Source organism: Mus caroli, unplaced genomic scaffold (genome assembly GCF_978045245.1).
Source record: "Mus caroli unplaced genomic scaffold, Mus_caroli_1 scaffold_8, whole genome shotgun sequence".
Taxonomy (NCBI): domain Eukaryota; kingdom Metazoa; phylum Chordata; class Mammalia; order Rodentia; family Muridae; genus Mus; species Mus caroli.
The window spans coordinates 25,959,176-25,972,096 of record NW_028227263.1 but is presented as its reverse complement, the minus strand read 5'-3'; the positions used below and the strand labels follow the sequence as shown (position 1 = coordinate 25,972,096).

General features: G+C 43.4%; 2 protein-coding genes across 16 annotated transcripts in view; one reads left to right on the top strand and one right to left on the bottom strand.

Annotated features, from left to right (window-relative positions):
- The window catches only part of Dcun1d3 (defective in cullin neddylation 1 domain containing 3), a 42,740-nt gene extending 38,185 nt beyond the window's left edge, over positions 1-4,555 (bottom strand). Inside the window, exon 1 of one of the 6 annotated variants that reach the window (XM_021168737.3) lies at positions 4,470-4,555. The gene's annotated coding sequence lies outside the window, so the exon portion shown is untranslated. Of the gene's footprint in view, positions 1-3,449; positions 3,580-3,616; positions 3,832-3,942; positions 4,123-4,469 lie in introns of those variants that run through there. The other 5 variants (XM_021168738.3, XM_021168739.3, XM_029479301.2 and 2 more) reach the window with 5 other exon arrangements.
- Lyrm1 (LYR motif containing 1) overlaps positions 3,670-12,921 on the top strand; it is a 56,253-nt gene continuing 47,001 nt past the window's right edge. The window contains exon 1 of one of the 10 annotated variants that reach the window (XM_029479314.2): positions 3,670-3,737. The gene's annotated coding sequence lies outside the window, so the exon portion shown is untranslated. The other 9 variants (XM_029479312.2, XM_021168742.3, XM_021168751.3 and 6 more) reach the window with 9 other exon arrangements.

Genomic DNA, 12,921 nt, shown 5'->3' with positions numbered 1-12,921 from the left:
TGGTACACTGGTATGAATGTCTGTAAACAGATACAAAGAGTAATTATAAGTTATCAAGAGTTAGGGAAACAGGAGTTACCACATAATTACCACTGTTTCGATCTCAGTTACTACTTCTTCACCTCAAAACAACTGGCAGTCAGTGTAGAACGCATATCAAGACAGTAGTAAAATCAGATTAACTTTAAACCAGCTACTGAAATGAAAAACAACCTGCCCACAATTCCAAGGGCAAGTGGCACCAACTGGTTCTTTGGGTTTTCACCTTTAATTAGAATGTGTTCAAAGTCCCCCAAACCTTAAGAAACAAACTGACTGGCACCTTAGGTCAAAAGGCCACTTCAGCTCCAAGACTCCAAATTCACTTAGATTTAGATTCATTTCCCAAACACAATTAGCAGTCAATGTAAGGTTTTAAGGGCTTCTCAACATATTCAAGTCCCCCACCCCCCAACACCCCCACCACAATACCCCCACTCACATCTCTATCCACTTTCAAAAGTTAGTCTACAAACTAGCTGATGAAATGTCAGCCTAGATGATATTTTTGTACTTGAATTGTAATAAATCATTGACATGAAGAGGGATAGTAGACTGCTTAACACCAAATAGAGCACTGTCTGCCCAGTAATAGCACACAAAGTCAAGGCCAAGCTGTTTAATACATGCCAAGTCCTAAGAGTTCACACTAGTCAGTTACCTGCAAACTAAGATCTGCTGTTTATTCAAACAGGCTGCATCCTCCCTTACACCAGGACAACCCAGAAAGCTCCACCCAGTTCTGAAGAGCCACTTTCAGGTAGCAGTAAAGTCCTAAAACATAACCCAAGTGACGAGTCTACTGTTTCTGATTTGTCTTTACCAAACACCAAAAGGTTTCATGTAACATTTTAAGACTGGGTTTACTATAAACTGTCTAAGCAACAGTTATGTCTCTCAAATACACAGCTCAAAAGACTGATTCAAAGAATGCTACAGTCACTTTTGTGAGGTTGAGAAGGGGAGAAAAGTACTATTTCATCTTAGCCTACTGTGATACAGCACAAGAGGGCCAAAGCCAAGCAACATATTGATAAGGCCTCTCTGTTGAACATAAGGTTGAACTGGAGATGAATGTCCCCAACGGAAGGCAAAAGTAGTGACATCCCTGAGTTACTGCCAACCCAAAGATGGTGACAGAATGGAAATGGGCCCCACAATAGTCCTTATCTAATGTAATCCAGAGTGAACTTTTAGTACCAACCTACTTCTCAGTGGAATATTATTACTCACTAGGAGGCCAAGGCAAGTGCAGAACTATTGCGACACAAATGCTGCCTGGCCAAAGCAAAAAAAAAAAGAAGAAGAAGAAGAAGAAGAAGAAGAAGAAGAAGAAGAAGAAGAAGAAGAAGAAAGAAAGAAAGAAAGAAAGAAAGAAAGAAAGAAAGAAAGAAAGAAAGAAAGAAAGAAAGAAAGAAAGAAAGAAAGAAAGAAGCTCAGATCTGGATGGTCATCTGTAAATCAGCAGAATTAACACATGCCCAGTTCTTTAACCTTAAGTTTACGCTGAGATGGAAGATGTAGGACACATTCAGAGTACTTACTATGCATACAGCAAAATATTTTACGGGACCAGGTATGCCCTCTCCTCCTCTCAGCTAGGTGAGCTCCCTTTGTCTCTAACAGTCCAAAAGAACGTGCAAAAATAATGATAAACGCTCTAGGAAGGGCAACAGAATGAACCAAAAGGACTCTTTCTGTTTCTCCTCCTCCTTACTCATCTCTCTTTTGTCTAACTAATAAGCCCCAACTCTACTCTTCTGACCCTATTTCATTCAACCTTTTACTCCCTAAACCTACACCCCACCCCCACTCTCTTCTCCCAGTCCCTAGAACTTGCCAAGTTCATTCCAGTGAGTTTCTGCACAAGCTGTTCCCTAAACCTCCAAGAGTTCTCCCTTCATCTCTGCATGGCTGGCTTTTCGTTTAAAGTTCTGCTTAAGCAGGAAGGTCTCCCTCCATTGCGTTCCAGGCACACACTCTAGCCTATCACTCATTTTCTTCAGCATTCAATCAAGATCAGATTTGCTGACAATCAAAATCAGATTTGCTGATTTATCATTTCTGTCCTCACCTCCCACTCGGATAAACTTCTTGCGAGAGGACCTTTTTTGCTTGTGTTCACCTTTGTACACTCACTGTCTGAAACACTGGCTAGTACTTAATAGCAGTTTGAATGAATTTTGGACTTGTCATTCAATGACAAACTAGGTTCCATGAATTAAAGTGAGACTAGCTAGCAGTAACTCTTCTGCTATATTTCTGTAAACCACCTAAACATCATTACGTGTACAATCAAGGCGCTAAGTCTTCTGTTTTATCGGGCCCTGATAAATACGATGGGACTCTCTTCCGACCATCAGAAGAACATCTGTTATGATAATCTTAGTGATACTACACAACGAATTCAGTTAAAGAGCAACACATATGCACTTTCTAGTCAAAGGACCCCTAAAATCTTGCACTCTCTCTTAACGCATAAAGTTTCTTAAAAGACAGTTCCATAATTAACAGAGAATTTCTTCTTTTAAAATGTATCAACAGCAAAACAAGATTCATTAACACTTCACTCTGGACTCTCTGACAGGCTAGATAAGAGGCACTACTTACTCGTGGTGGGGTTTTTGTTTGTTTGTTTTTTAAACAAAACGAGAGAGTTCTTTCCAATCAATCTTTCTTTTTTTCAGACATTTCCATACCCATTATGCACTGTGTTTTGCTAAAAGCATAAGCACATATCACACTGTCTCTTCTACGACCACCTATACACAAGGCATGGGCTGAATAAGATAAAAATCAAGCTGATTGTAAGACATACAAATCGAGACAGGCATAAAAGAGCTATTGTCCAACTGTAGAAACAAAAACAGTAATATAGGGTTTTCTGTTCTCTGAAGTGCATCATGAAGTGTGGGTGGAGAGAAACACAGAAATCCAGAATTAGCCTAACATCAAATCATTTTTGGAAAGAGTTGACAACATGTAAATTCCTCACATATAAAGTATTTAGAGCGAGAGACCTTGATTCCTGGGCTATGAAGCCACTTATGATGCCTTGGAAGAACTCTGGAATTCTAGTATTCATAAAAGAAAATGTTCATTATAATCGGGAGCCAGGCGGCGTTGTGAGGTACTCCCCAATGTGACACAGACCATAACTGAAGTACTACAAAGCTTGCAGTTAGGAGCTGGGATAGAGGCTGAACACCAAATTCAAAAGAGGTAGCTGAGGTACTAAGTGCCACAAAGGGGAGAGGGTGTCCACGACTGCCACTCAACCACAGAAAATTAAAGTATGAAACAGGGGTGTGTATGAGGGAAGATAAGAGATGGGGATGGAAAAAACAATACATTTGTCATCCCGTCCCACTTCCTAAACAGGATATAGGCAAACCCTCCAGCCCCATTACCTCGGGCACAGATGGTTATCGTTTATAGCAAAGGTGCACTGAAAGGCCTTCAGGTCTGAGCCCCTTAATTCCAGGGCTGTTAACGATTACAGAGAAGGATGGGGGTGGGGAGAAAAATCAGGGAGGGAGCTGCAGATTCACCCACCACCTCCCCCTTGGGCTCCTACCTCACGGCTCTTACCCTGGACTTTCAGCTCAGAGTCTGCAGACCCTCCCCGGGGATCTAAGGCCCCAGGTCCCCAGGCCCGGGATTGAGGGGTGCTGGCGATGGACAGGCAGGGACAGTAGGTAAGTTTTCGGAGCCTTGCGCTTGACAAGCCACAGGCTCCCCTCACAGCCTCCTCTTCCAGAGAGACCAGTCCAGACAAGGCGCTGATTTGCACTCCTCCCTTTCCACCACCACCCCCTTTCTCGAAGGAACCGAACCCCCGCCCCTTCATCTCTCAATGCTCCCCCCTTTTCCTCAACTCCCCCCCCCCCCCTCCAAACTCACAGCTGCTCCAGAGGTTCCTCCAGTCAAACCCTTTCTGGAAACGACGGCGGCCCGGCGGGTCCAAACTACCTACCATCCCCGCTTGCGTTTCCAGGCTCCCTACCCCCGCCGCCGCCGCCTTTTCTGCCACCGCGGCCGCCGCCTCCTCCTCATCTGCAGCCCACCGGCGGCGGCCGCCCCGAAGCCCCGCCCCCTCCATTGCCTCCTGCATCATCACTTCCGGTAACCCCGCCGGCCGCTGGCTCTAGGAGGGAGAGAATGGGAGAGGGGCGGGGACGGGAACGGGGTGGGTGACGTCACGACGTACGCGAGGACGTCCGAAGCCGTCTCCAAGTAAGGGCAAGGCGGGGAGCGGCGGAGGGTGGGCTAGGAGCTGGGCCAGGCCATTTTCTGACTAGAAATGGGGGAAGAGGATAACGAAAGGGTGAAAGGGAAGGCTGGAGGAGAGGGAGGTTAGCTCAGTTGTTGAGTGCGGCGGGGAGTCGGCTAAATCTGGAAGTTTCAGGAGGTTTGAGACGACCTCTAACCTGGGCCTCATGCTGCCACAGCGGTCCGCCCGGTGGTTTGGCCCGGCTTGGCCTGCTGGACCTGCTGGATACAGCCCGGTGTGGCCCAGGCTCGGCAGAGCTCCTGGCACCGCCTCTTCCCAGCCGGCTCCTGTGGGTGGGGGAAGGCAGGAGTGACGCTGAGTGAGTGTAAGGATGGAGACGCCGGCTCCAGTCGCGGGGAACTGGGGAAAGGGGTTGGCTTCCCTAGGCCAGGGATGAGATGCCGGTGTGGGGTTGCTAGGAGACGCGCCTGTATGACCCCAGCCTCGCGAGGGCGGCTGGTGTCATCGCTGCTGGCCTCGGGAGACCTGCCTAAGGGAACTGGCACGTGGGAGAGATCCTGCCTGGGACCCTTCAGACTTTTCGATTATAAATGGAAGGCGACGGGGCAGTTGTAGGAGGCTGGAGAGGTGCCGGCCTTGAGAAAGGCCACCCAAACGATCCCGGATGTAGGAATCATACTTCAGGTGATGATGAGGCTAGTTTCATTACTAAGATGAGCAAATGACAAGATGAAGGAAGTCTTGTTTCTGAACTTTTCATTAATAAGTAAATGAGTGCAGAGAATAGCAGCTGCCCCAGAAGCTGAATGGTGTGGTGAGAAGGCCTCTTCTAGGTTTAAGAGGAAAAGAGAATGGGAGATGGAACTGCCTGTGGGTAACATTTTAAACAAAAGGCAGACAAGAATGAAGTCTTGGAGTTGCAGAAATAGCAAGGATTTGGCCTTTGTATTACTTCCCTGAAGTGTAATGAATGACCAGACCTTAATTTACATTTTAAAAAATTGCTGCTGGATAAAAGAAGGTAGTTAAAGGGCTGTTGCTAAGGCCATGGGAGGTGACAGTGGTGTTGGAAACATGGAAATTAAGAGAATTGATTCATAATGTATTTGGGAGCTTGAACATTCCAGACTGAATGCTGAACTGGATATAAAATGTATGGGAGAATGTGAAACCAAAGATGTTTCTCTAGAGAAAACAGTTTGGGAAGGAATCTCCTATGCTCTCTGGAACGTTATGTCCAGAGTCATTTTACAGCCCATGAAGATGTCCAGAAATGAGACGGACAAGCTGGAAGACAAGTCATGGGTGGAGATAATAAATGTGGGGTTTATTTCTAGACTCTGGAATAGGTAATAGATGAGAAAGAGTCCCAAGTTCTTTAGATCTCCTCACATTTAGAGAACACCCAGAAGGGTACAAGCCAGTAGGAAGCTCAATAAGAACACCTCAAAAATAAGGAGTGCCCCTTAATATCTTTAAACAATAGTATCCACCCTCACAATCAGTGAGAGTCCCCTTTTGAGGGCCTCAAATCTCTTCCTGCTCTTCCAGCTGTCAAAGCTTTTGGACTTGTGTACAAAAATGTGTGTGCATTCCTGATTTCCTTGATAAGTGTTGGTTTACATGTGCCCATGGGGTCTATTTTGTCATATCTGCGTAGGAACACCTTATACGATACCAGCCCTGGAATTTTCTTGTTTGGTTTGTTGTGTGATTGTGCTTGTGTTTTCTTTCTCATGTGTTATAGACCGCGCTAGCCTCAAACTCAAGAGATCCACCTGTCTCTGCCTCCCCGTCTGGAGGGCTGGAATTAAAGGTGTGCACCACCACACCCATCTCAGCCTTGGAATTCTTACAAAAGGAGTTTTGTCCCTGCAGCTACAGATGCCACTAACAGTGAATCTCAATGAAAAGGGTATCTGAAGGGCTGGGTTTCATTCTTGGATCTGCAGGGTGGCCTTGGAAAAGGTCCTATTCTTCAAATTGATAGGGTTGGCCTAGATTAAAAGTTGCAAGCTGGCAAAACAGATAATGCCTGCAAGCATATTGTTCAGCCCGCAGCATGATTTAAATTCTTCTTTCTTAGAATATGCTTGCCAGTTTTTAAAAATTGAACATCAGAATCCAGATTTTTTGGCTTCATTAGGAAAATCGGACAGTCTGGCAACACCAGTCTGAAGTTCCTAGAATCCTACACAGCTGAAGCTGGAGTTGCTTATCCCTTGTTTGTGGCTTATGCCCCAAGTGAGCCATAAGCATCTCCCCTCACACCCACTCCCAAGCTGACATTTGATTTGTAATTGACCTGAGAACCTTGCTGTCTGTAGCTACTTAACACAAGTGACTAAGTTTAAATAACAGTTCCTTAGACACATTTTCCTGATGTTCAGTAGCTGCATGGGACTGGTCTCTGCCCTGCTGGGTAAATCAGACAGAAGAGTTTTACCATAAACAGTTCTTTTGTTTAATGTTGGATGGAAACACTGAAAAAAAAAAAATTAAGGCCTTTGAGTGCCTATCATTCCTCACTAGTAAAGCCAGACAATCATTGTTTCTGCTCTTGGGATAGTCTAGTGAGGAGCCATTGGACCCGATAAATAAAATTCCTCAGTTGGTAACTAGAGAGTCCTTGGAGAATGTTCTAAAAACAGGTCCCCAGTGCAAAATGCTGTTGTCTTTCAAATAGTTGGCTGTAAAGTCAAATGCAAGAGATCTCCAGCTGTGACCAGTGTTGTCACCAAAATCTTGTTTGTTTTTGTTCTTCTGAAACAAAAGTGTTTCTCTTTGAAGCCTTGACTGTCCTAGAATTTGCTCTGTAAAAGTCTGGCCTTGAACTCCCGAGAGCTAGGAATAAAGGTGTGTCAGGACACTCCCAACGTCCACCTAAGACTTTGTGCAACTTTCTAATCTAGTTTCTTACAAGATGTCACAAAGGAGGAATTTAGTGTGTGGGCTCTCTGACTTTCCTACTTGCTCTGAAGGGTTGAAAATTCTTGCTGGAGAATTGTGCCTCTCTACCATTGGCTTGTTCCCAGTTTCTCCCTTATATCTGTCACACACCTGACTTTGGATAACTGGTTTTGAGCATCTCTGGCTAACTTTTGTAGGCAAGTGGATTTCTGTAAGTTGTATTCAAAGTTTCAGGACAGCCAAAAGCTAAATAGTGAGACCCTGTCTCAAAAGACAAACAAACAAATAGAACCAAGACTTTACAGTAAGTATACTGTGTTGCTAGGCAGTGACATTGAATGGATTAACTGTGTTAAATGCATATTCCATTTAAGATGATTTTAGTTTAGGAGACTATCACAGCCTAGCACTGTCTGCAAGTTAAGGAGCATCTATGTTTAGGATACATGTTTGCCTCCTATTGCTTTGCTTTGAATAGTTACTTTAGAAATCTTTCTAGTATTGGTGTTTTGGATTGCCCCTTTGTTCTGATGAAACGTCCCATGTTTCAGAATCTTTTCCTGGGTCCATCTTTCATTCTTGGGTTTTTTGGTTTGAGTTGGGGTTTTTTGGGTTTGGGGGTTTTGTTTTGTTTTTTGGCATGAAGCAAATGCTGTTTAAGAGAATCATTGTGGTGTGAAATATACTGAATGAGTGTATCCTGAGAATTGCACAACTGTGGTACTACTTCCCTCTTCAGATTCTAATAACCAGAAAAATCTAGGACAGGAAATAGTCTCTGTGTATGTGTGTGTGTGTGTGTGTGTGTGTGTGTGTGTGTGTGTGTGTCTAGGGAATGGAAACTAAGGGACCAGGAATCTGTAGGACACAGTTTCACTTGAAGATTGTTCAGTTGTTGTGACAATAAAATCATTCAGAGTACCAGCCAGTGTCTGACAAAAAGCAGGGACTAGATAGAATAGCTCTAGGAGAAAAGAGCACCAGTAGTAAAGAGCAAGAGATAAAGAAGAGACAGGAGACATAGGAAGGAAAGCTTTGTCGTGCTTCAGTGCTGGCACCTGCGTTAACATTTCCAGTAAGAAGCATGCATTGTGGTCTGAAGATAAGCAGTGTCTCCAGCAGGGTTATTTACTTATACTGAAGAACAATAGCCCTTTACTGTACAGGGATTAGTAATGATCAGAGGGAAATAGCTTTAGGAAAATCCATTACTACCACGAAGCAACAACCTCAACCACAGGCTACATACTTTTCCATTCTCTGCAGACAAAGCTAACCATAGATAAAAGGCTCACGATTCTCATTTCCTCCTTTTCAGGTAAAGTACACCTTTACTTCCTAGTGCTCAGTATTTTAATGAAATGTTCTGTGGTTGCATATTACCTTTTAAGAACCTGAATTAGGAGTGAAGCTTCATGATACAAACCTGTAATCCCAGCTGCTCCTGAGGATCATAAGTTCAAGGCTCTTCTTGGATAATAGAGCAAGTTCAAAGCCGCTTTGAGCCAACTTCATGAGACCCTATCTCAAAATGAAAAGTAAAAGGACGAGTAAGGGACATTGTTCATTGTTGAAGTGTGTGCCTTGTTTGTTTAATTCCTAGGGCTGCCAAAGAAGAATCTTCCTTCTGCCAATGTCCTTATGTAGTCTTCAGCAGAAGGTGTGTCCCAGATTAAAGGTGTGTACCACCATGCCTGGATATGGGGCTTGCTTTGTCCCAGATGACCTTGAACTCAGGGGTCTCCTTGCCTTAGTCTCCTGGAATTCTTAGCCACTATGCCTCAAGATCTCCATGCCAAGATCCAGGTCAGAAACTTGTATCTCCCAGCCTCAAGATCAGGATCACAGGTGATCCTTCCAATTCTGGATTGTAGTTCATTCCAGTTATAGTCAAGTTGGCAACCAGGAATAACCACTCCACACTTATTAGTATACGATGGGCCTTAGTACATGTGTGGATGTCAGAAGACAACTTTGTAGAGTCAGTTCTCTCCTTTCACTTTGAAATGAGTTCCAGGGATCAAACTCGGATTGTCAGGCTTGACCTCTTGTCACGTTGTCCTCTGACCTTTAGTTGCACACATTGGTATGATACATACATACACAATAAATAAATAAAATGTAATAAACTCAATCTTTAAGACTTCAAAAAGGAAATTTGAGTATGATAAGTAGGAGTAAGGTAGAGATGCTAGGGATGCACACAGGAACACTGCCATAGTCCCTGCACTAGAAAGATGCTCTGATAGTGGGCTAAGGGATAGACAGAGAAGCAATAGGTGGGCAAAGAAAGTGTATTCTGGTTGTGTGACTTGAGGACTTTCAAGGCAAGAAGGGTGTCATAGCTAAAAAGACAGGGCAGCAGGACTAATTTTTGTCTGGATGCTTTCACAGCCTTTCCCATCCTTATCCCCAATCATGGAGTACTTGAGAGGGAAATTTTGACTCTAGGGAACTAAAACAAGAAATTATATCCCAGCTTCAGGTATTCCTTAAAGGGAATGGAATGGATTCCTCCCTTTCCTTCTGTCCCTTCTCCTTTTTATGCTGCAGAAATTTTTGTTGAGAAAACAAAGCCCCAAGAGAGCACAGCAGCTGGAATTTTGACATTCTTGAGACTAGAGTCATGCTTCTATAAACTTCATCTATGGAAAGGGAATTGTCTTTTAAACTCCTAAATGGGAACTGGAGAAATGGCTCAGGGGTTAAAAGCAGTTATTGTTCTTTTAAAGAACCCGGGTTTGGTTACCAGCACCCACATGGTGACTCACGACCATTTATAACTCCATTTCTGGGGACTCAATTCCTCTTCAGATCTCAGGCTTCTGTACTCATACATACACTTGGGTGCACACTGGCTCTCCTGGACTCAATTTGTAGACCAGGCTGGCCTCAAACTCACAGAGATCCAACTGCCTGTGCCTCCTAAGTGGTGGAATTAAGGGCATATACCACCACCACTCAGCATGCATATATATTTTTTTCTTAAATGTTCATGTTTCAGTGAGCTTTACGAAGATTACCATCACTGTGTTGACCTGTGGCCTCTCTGACAGGTCCTCACTTGCATTCAACTCTGCTCTTGGCTTGCCCTAGCTTTGCTCCTGCTGCTTTCTTCCCTGTACCACTCTCCCTTTAGCTTCCCATTATTAGTCTGCATCATTGCCATTCAGAACTCCAGTCAAATATATGACACCCCCCCCCCAGTATCTCCCATTTCTGTTCATTTCACTCAGAATATATGACTGTGTGAAATTCCTTGGTTTTCTTGTATGTTGTCTGCCTCTGATATTAGAAGGTAAAATATCCCCAGAGCTTCATGGTCTTGGGTGTGATAGGCATGTCCAATAAATGATGAGGGGATCAATCTATGGGATGCTTGGCAGAGGGGACTTAAAGCCTGCAGGGTGTAACAATGTGATCAGTCTCTTCCTCCTCAGCTCCACAGAGAACTGAAAGAAGAAAGCATTCCAGTTAGGTGCACAGCCTCCTTTAAGGGTTCTGTATATAAAATGCTTTTTGAAGAAGGGCAGGTGGGGATTTTATAAAGCATACCAAGGTGCAAAATACTTCCATGGCTCTTTGTATGGGAAGAAAATAGAGTTCCGTGGCTTCTTTTAATGGAATTATTTCACTTCCTTTGTTCTAATGATTAAGCTCTTTAAAGCATGCAACAGATATTAAACAACATTTATTAAGATCAAGCAATGTATTTAGTTGCTAGCAACTTGGGCTCTGGCTCCAGATTATAGTGTTTGAATACCAGCCCTGTCTATTTCTAGCATTGTGACTTTGGACACACTTCTTAATTTCTCTTTACATCAGGTCTCTCTGTAAAATGAGAATAGAAGCAGCACCTGCCCATTGAATTGCTGTGATGTTTACAGTTGTATGTAAAGTACCTTGCAGAGTTTGAAGCCCATGGTAAATTCAAAGCAAATGTAGCTGTTGTGGTTGTTGTTGTTGTTACATAATGAGTAGGACAAAGTTCCCGCTCTCCAGGAGTTATGCAGAAAAATCTAGAAAGAAAATGCAAAATAACTGCAAAAGAGCAATAGATGGCTTGTTCTAGGCCCTGGGGAGATAGTGCTCTGGGAAAATTTGGTAGTATATAGGCACCTCTTTTAGTAGGAGAAATGACAAGTAGAAAAGAAGCATTCTGAATAGAAGGATCAGCCAAGACAGCCAAGACAAGCATAGGCTTGACAGTGAAGCAGGGTCTTGCTATGTACCTTTGGCTGACATGGTATTCATTTTGTAGATCAGGCTGGTCCCAGACTTGTAACAGCCCTTCTACTTTAGCCTTCTGAGTGTCGGGATTACAAGTATGAGCATCATGCACTGAATACATTTATTAATTTCTGAATACATTTATTCATAGCCAATCCTACACCACACCAAAATCAGTATCATGGGTTTGATGGGTCTTTCCAGTATACATTAAACTAATGACAACTAATAAATATGAGTATTGTGTATCTAAAATCACCTCCACAATCAAATTTTGAGATATCTGCATTAGGGACCTCTCCCAACTGAGAACCAGAGGGCAAAACATACTAGCAACAAAATGTGCCTGTCTATTATAAGATATAGTAAGTTTCATCTTAGTACTCTGCTTATGCTGGCAGTACTTTTTTTAATTTTTATTTATTTATTTATTTATTTATTTATTTATTTATATTTCAATTGTTATGCCCTTTCCTGGTCTCCCTCTGAAAACCTCCTCTGCTTATCCCCTCCTCCTCCCACTGCTCACCAAACTACCCACTCCCACTTCCTGGCCCTGGTATTTCCCTGCACTGGGGTATAGACCCTTCACAGGATCAAGGGCCTTTCCTCCCATTGATGATCAACTAGGCCATTCTCTGCTGCATATGTAGCTGGAGCCATGAGTTCCACCATGTATACTCTTTAGTTGGTGGTTTAGTTCCAGGGAGCTCTGGAGATACTGATTAGTTCATATTGTTGTTCCTCTTATGGGGCTGCAAACCCCTTCAGCTCCTTGGGTCCTTTCTCCAGCTTCTTCATTGGGAACCCTGTGCTCAGTCCAGTGGATGGCTGTGAGCATCCACTTCTGTATTTGCCAGGCACTGGCAGAGCCTCAAGAAGACACCTTCCTGTCACAATTCCTTCCATCACACTTGTGTTTTTTTTTTTTCTTCATCCTGGGATTTGGTTAAAGAGATAAAAAAGGAACGAATATTCAAGTAGTGTTGATCCAGAATAAATGCCATAGAACTTTGAAGATTCCTTAAGAATGTACTTCATAACCATTTTAGATTAAAGTTCTGATTTCTGGGGGGTTTTTTTTGTTTTGTTTTGTTTTGTTTTGATTTTTGGTTTGGTTTTTCGAGACAGGGTTTCTCTGTATAGCCCTGGCAATCCTGGAACTCACTTTGTAGACCAGACTGGCCTCGAACTCAGAAATACACCTGCCTCTGCCTCCTGAGTGCTGGGATTAAAAGTGTGCGCCACTACGCCCGGCCTAAAGTTCTGATCTCTGAAAAGTGACTATTCCTTATGTTACCTAAGGGGAACTCCCAGCAGACTTCACTACTGTGTAAGATCAACTCTTGACCAACTATAAATAAGGATAAAGGCTGCCTGTGTTACATTAATCCTGAGAAGAATGTTAGTTTGAAGCCACTTAAACACTTGGATAAGAAGACCTTCAGGAAACGTCAACATTAGTAAATGAGTTGCTTTCTAAGACCAAAAGGAAAATTCCAAAAATC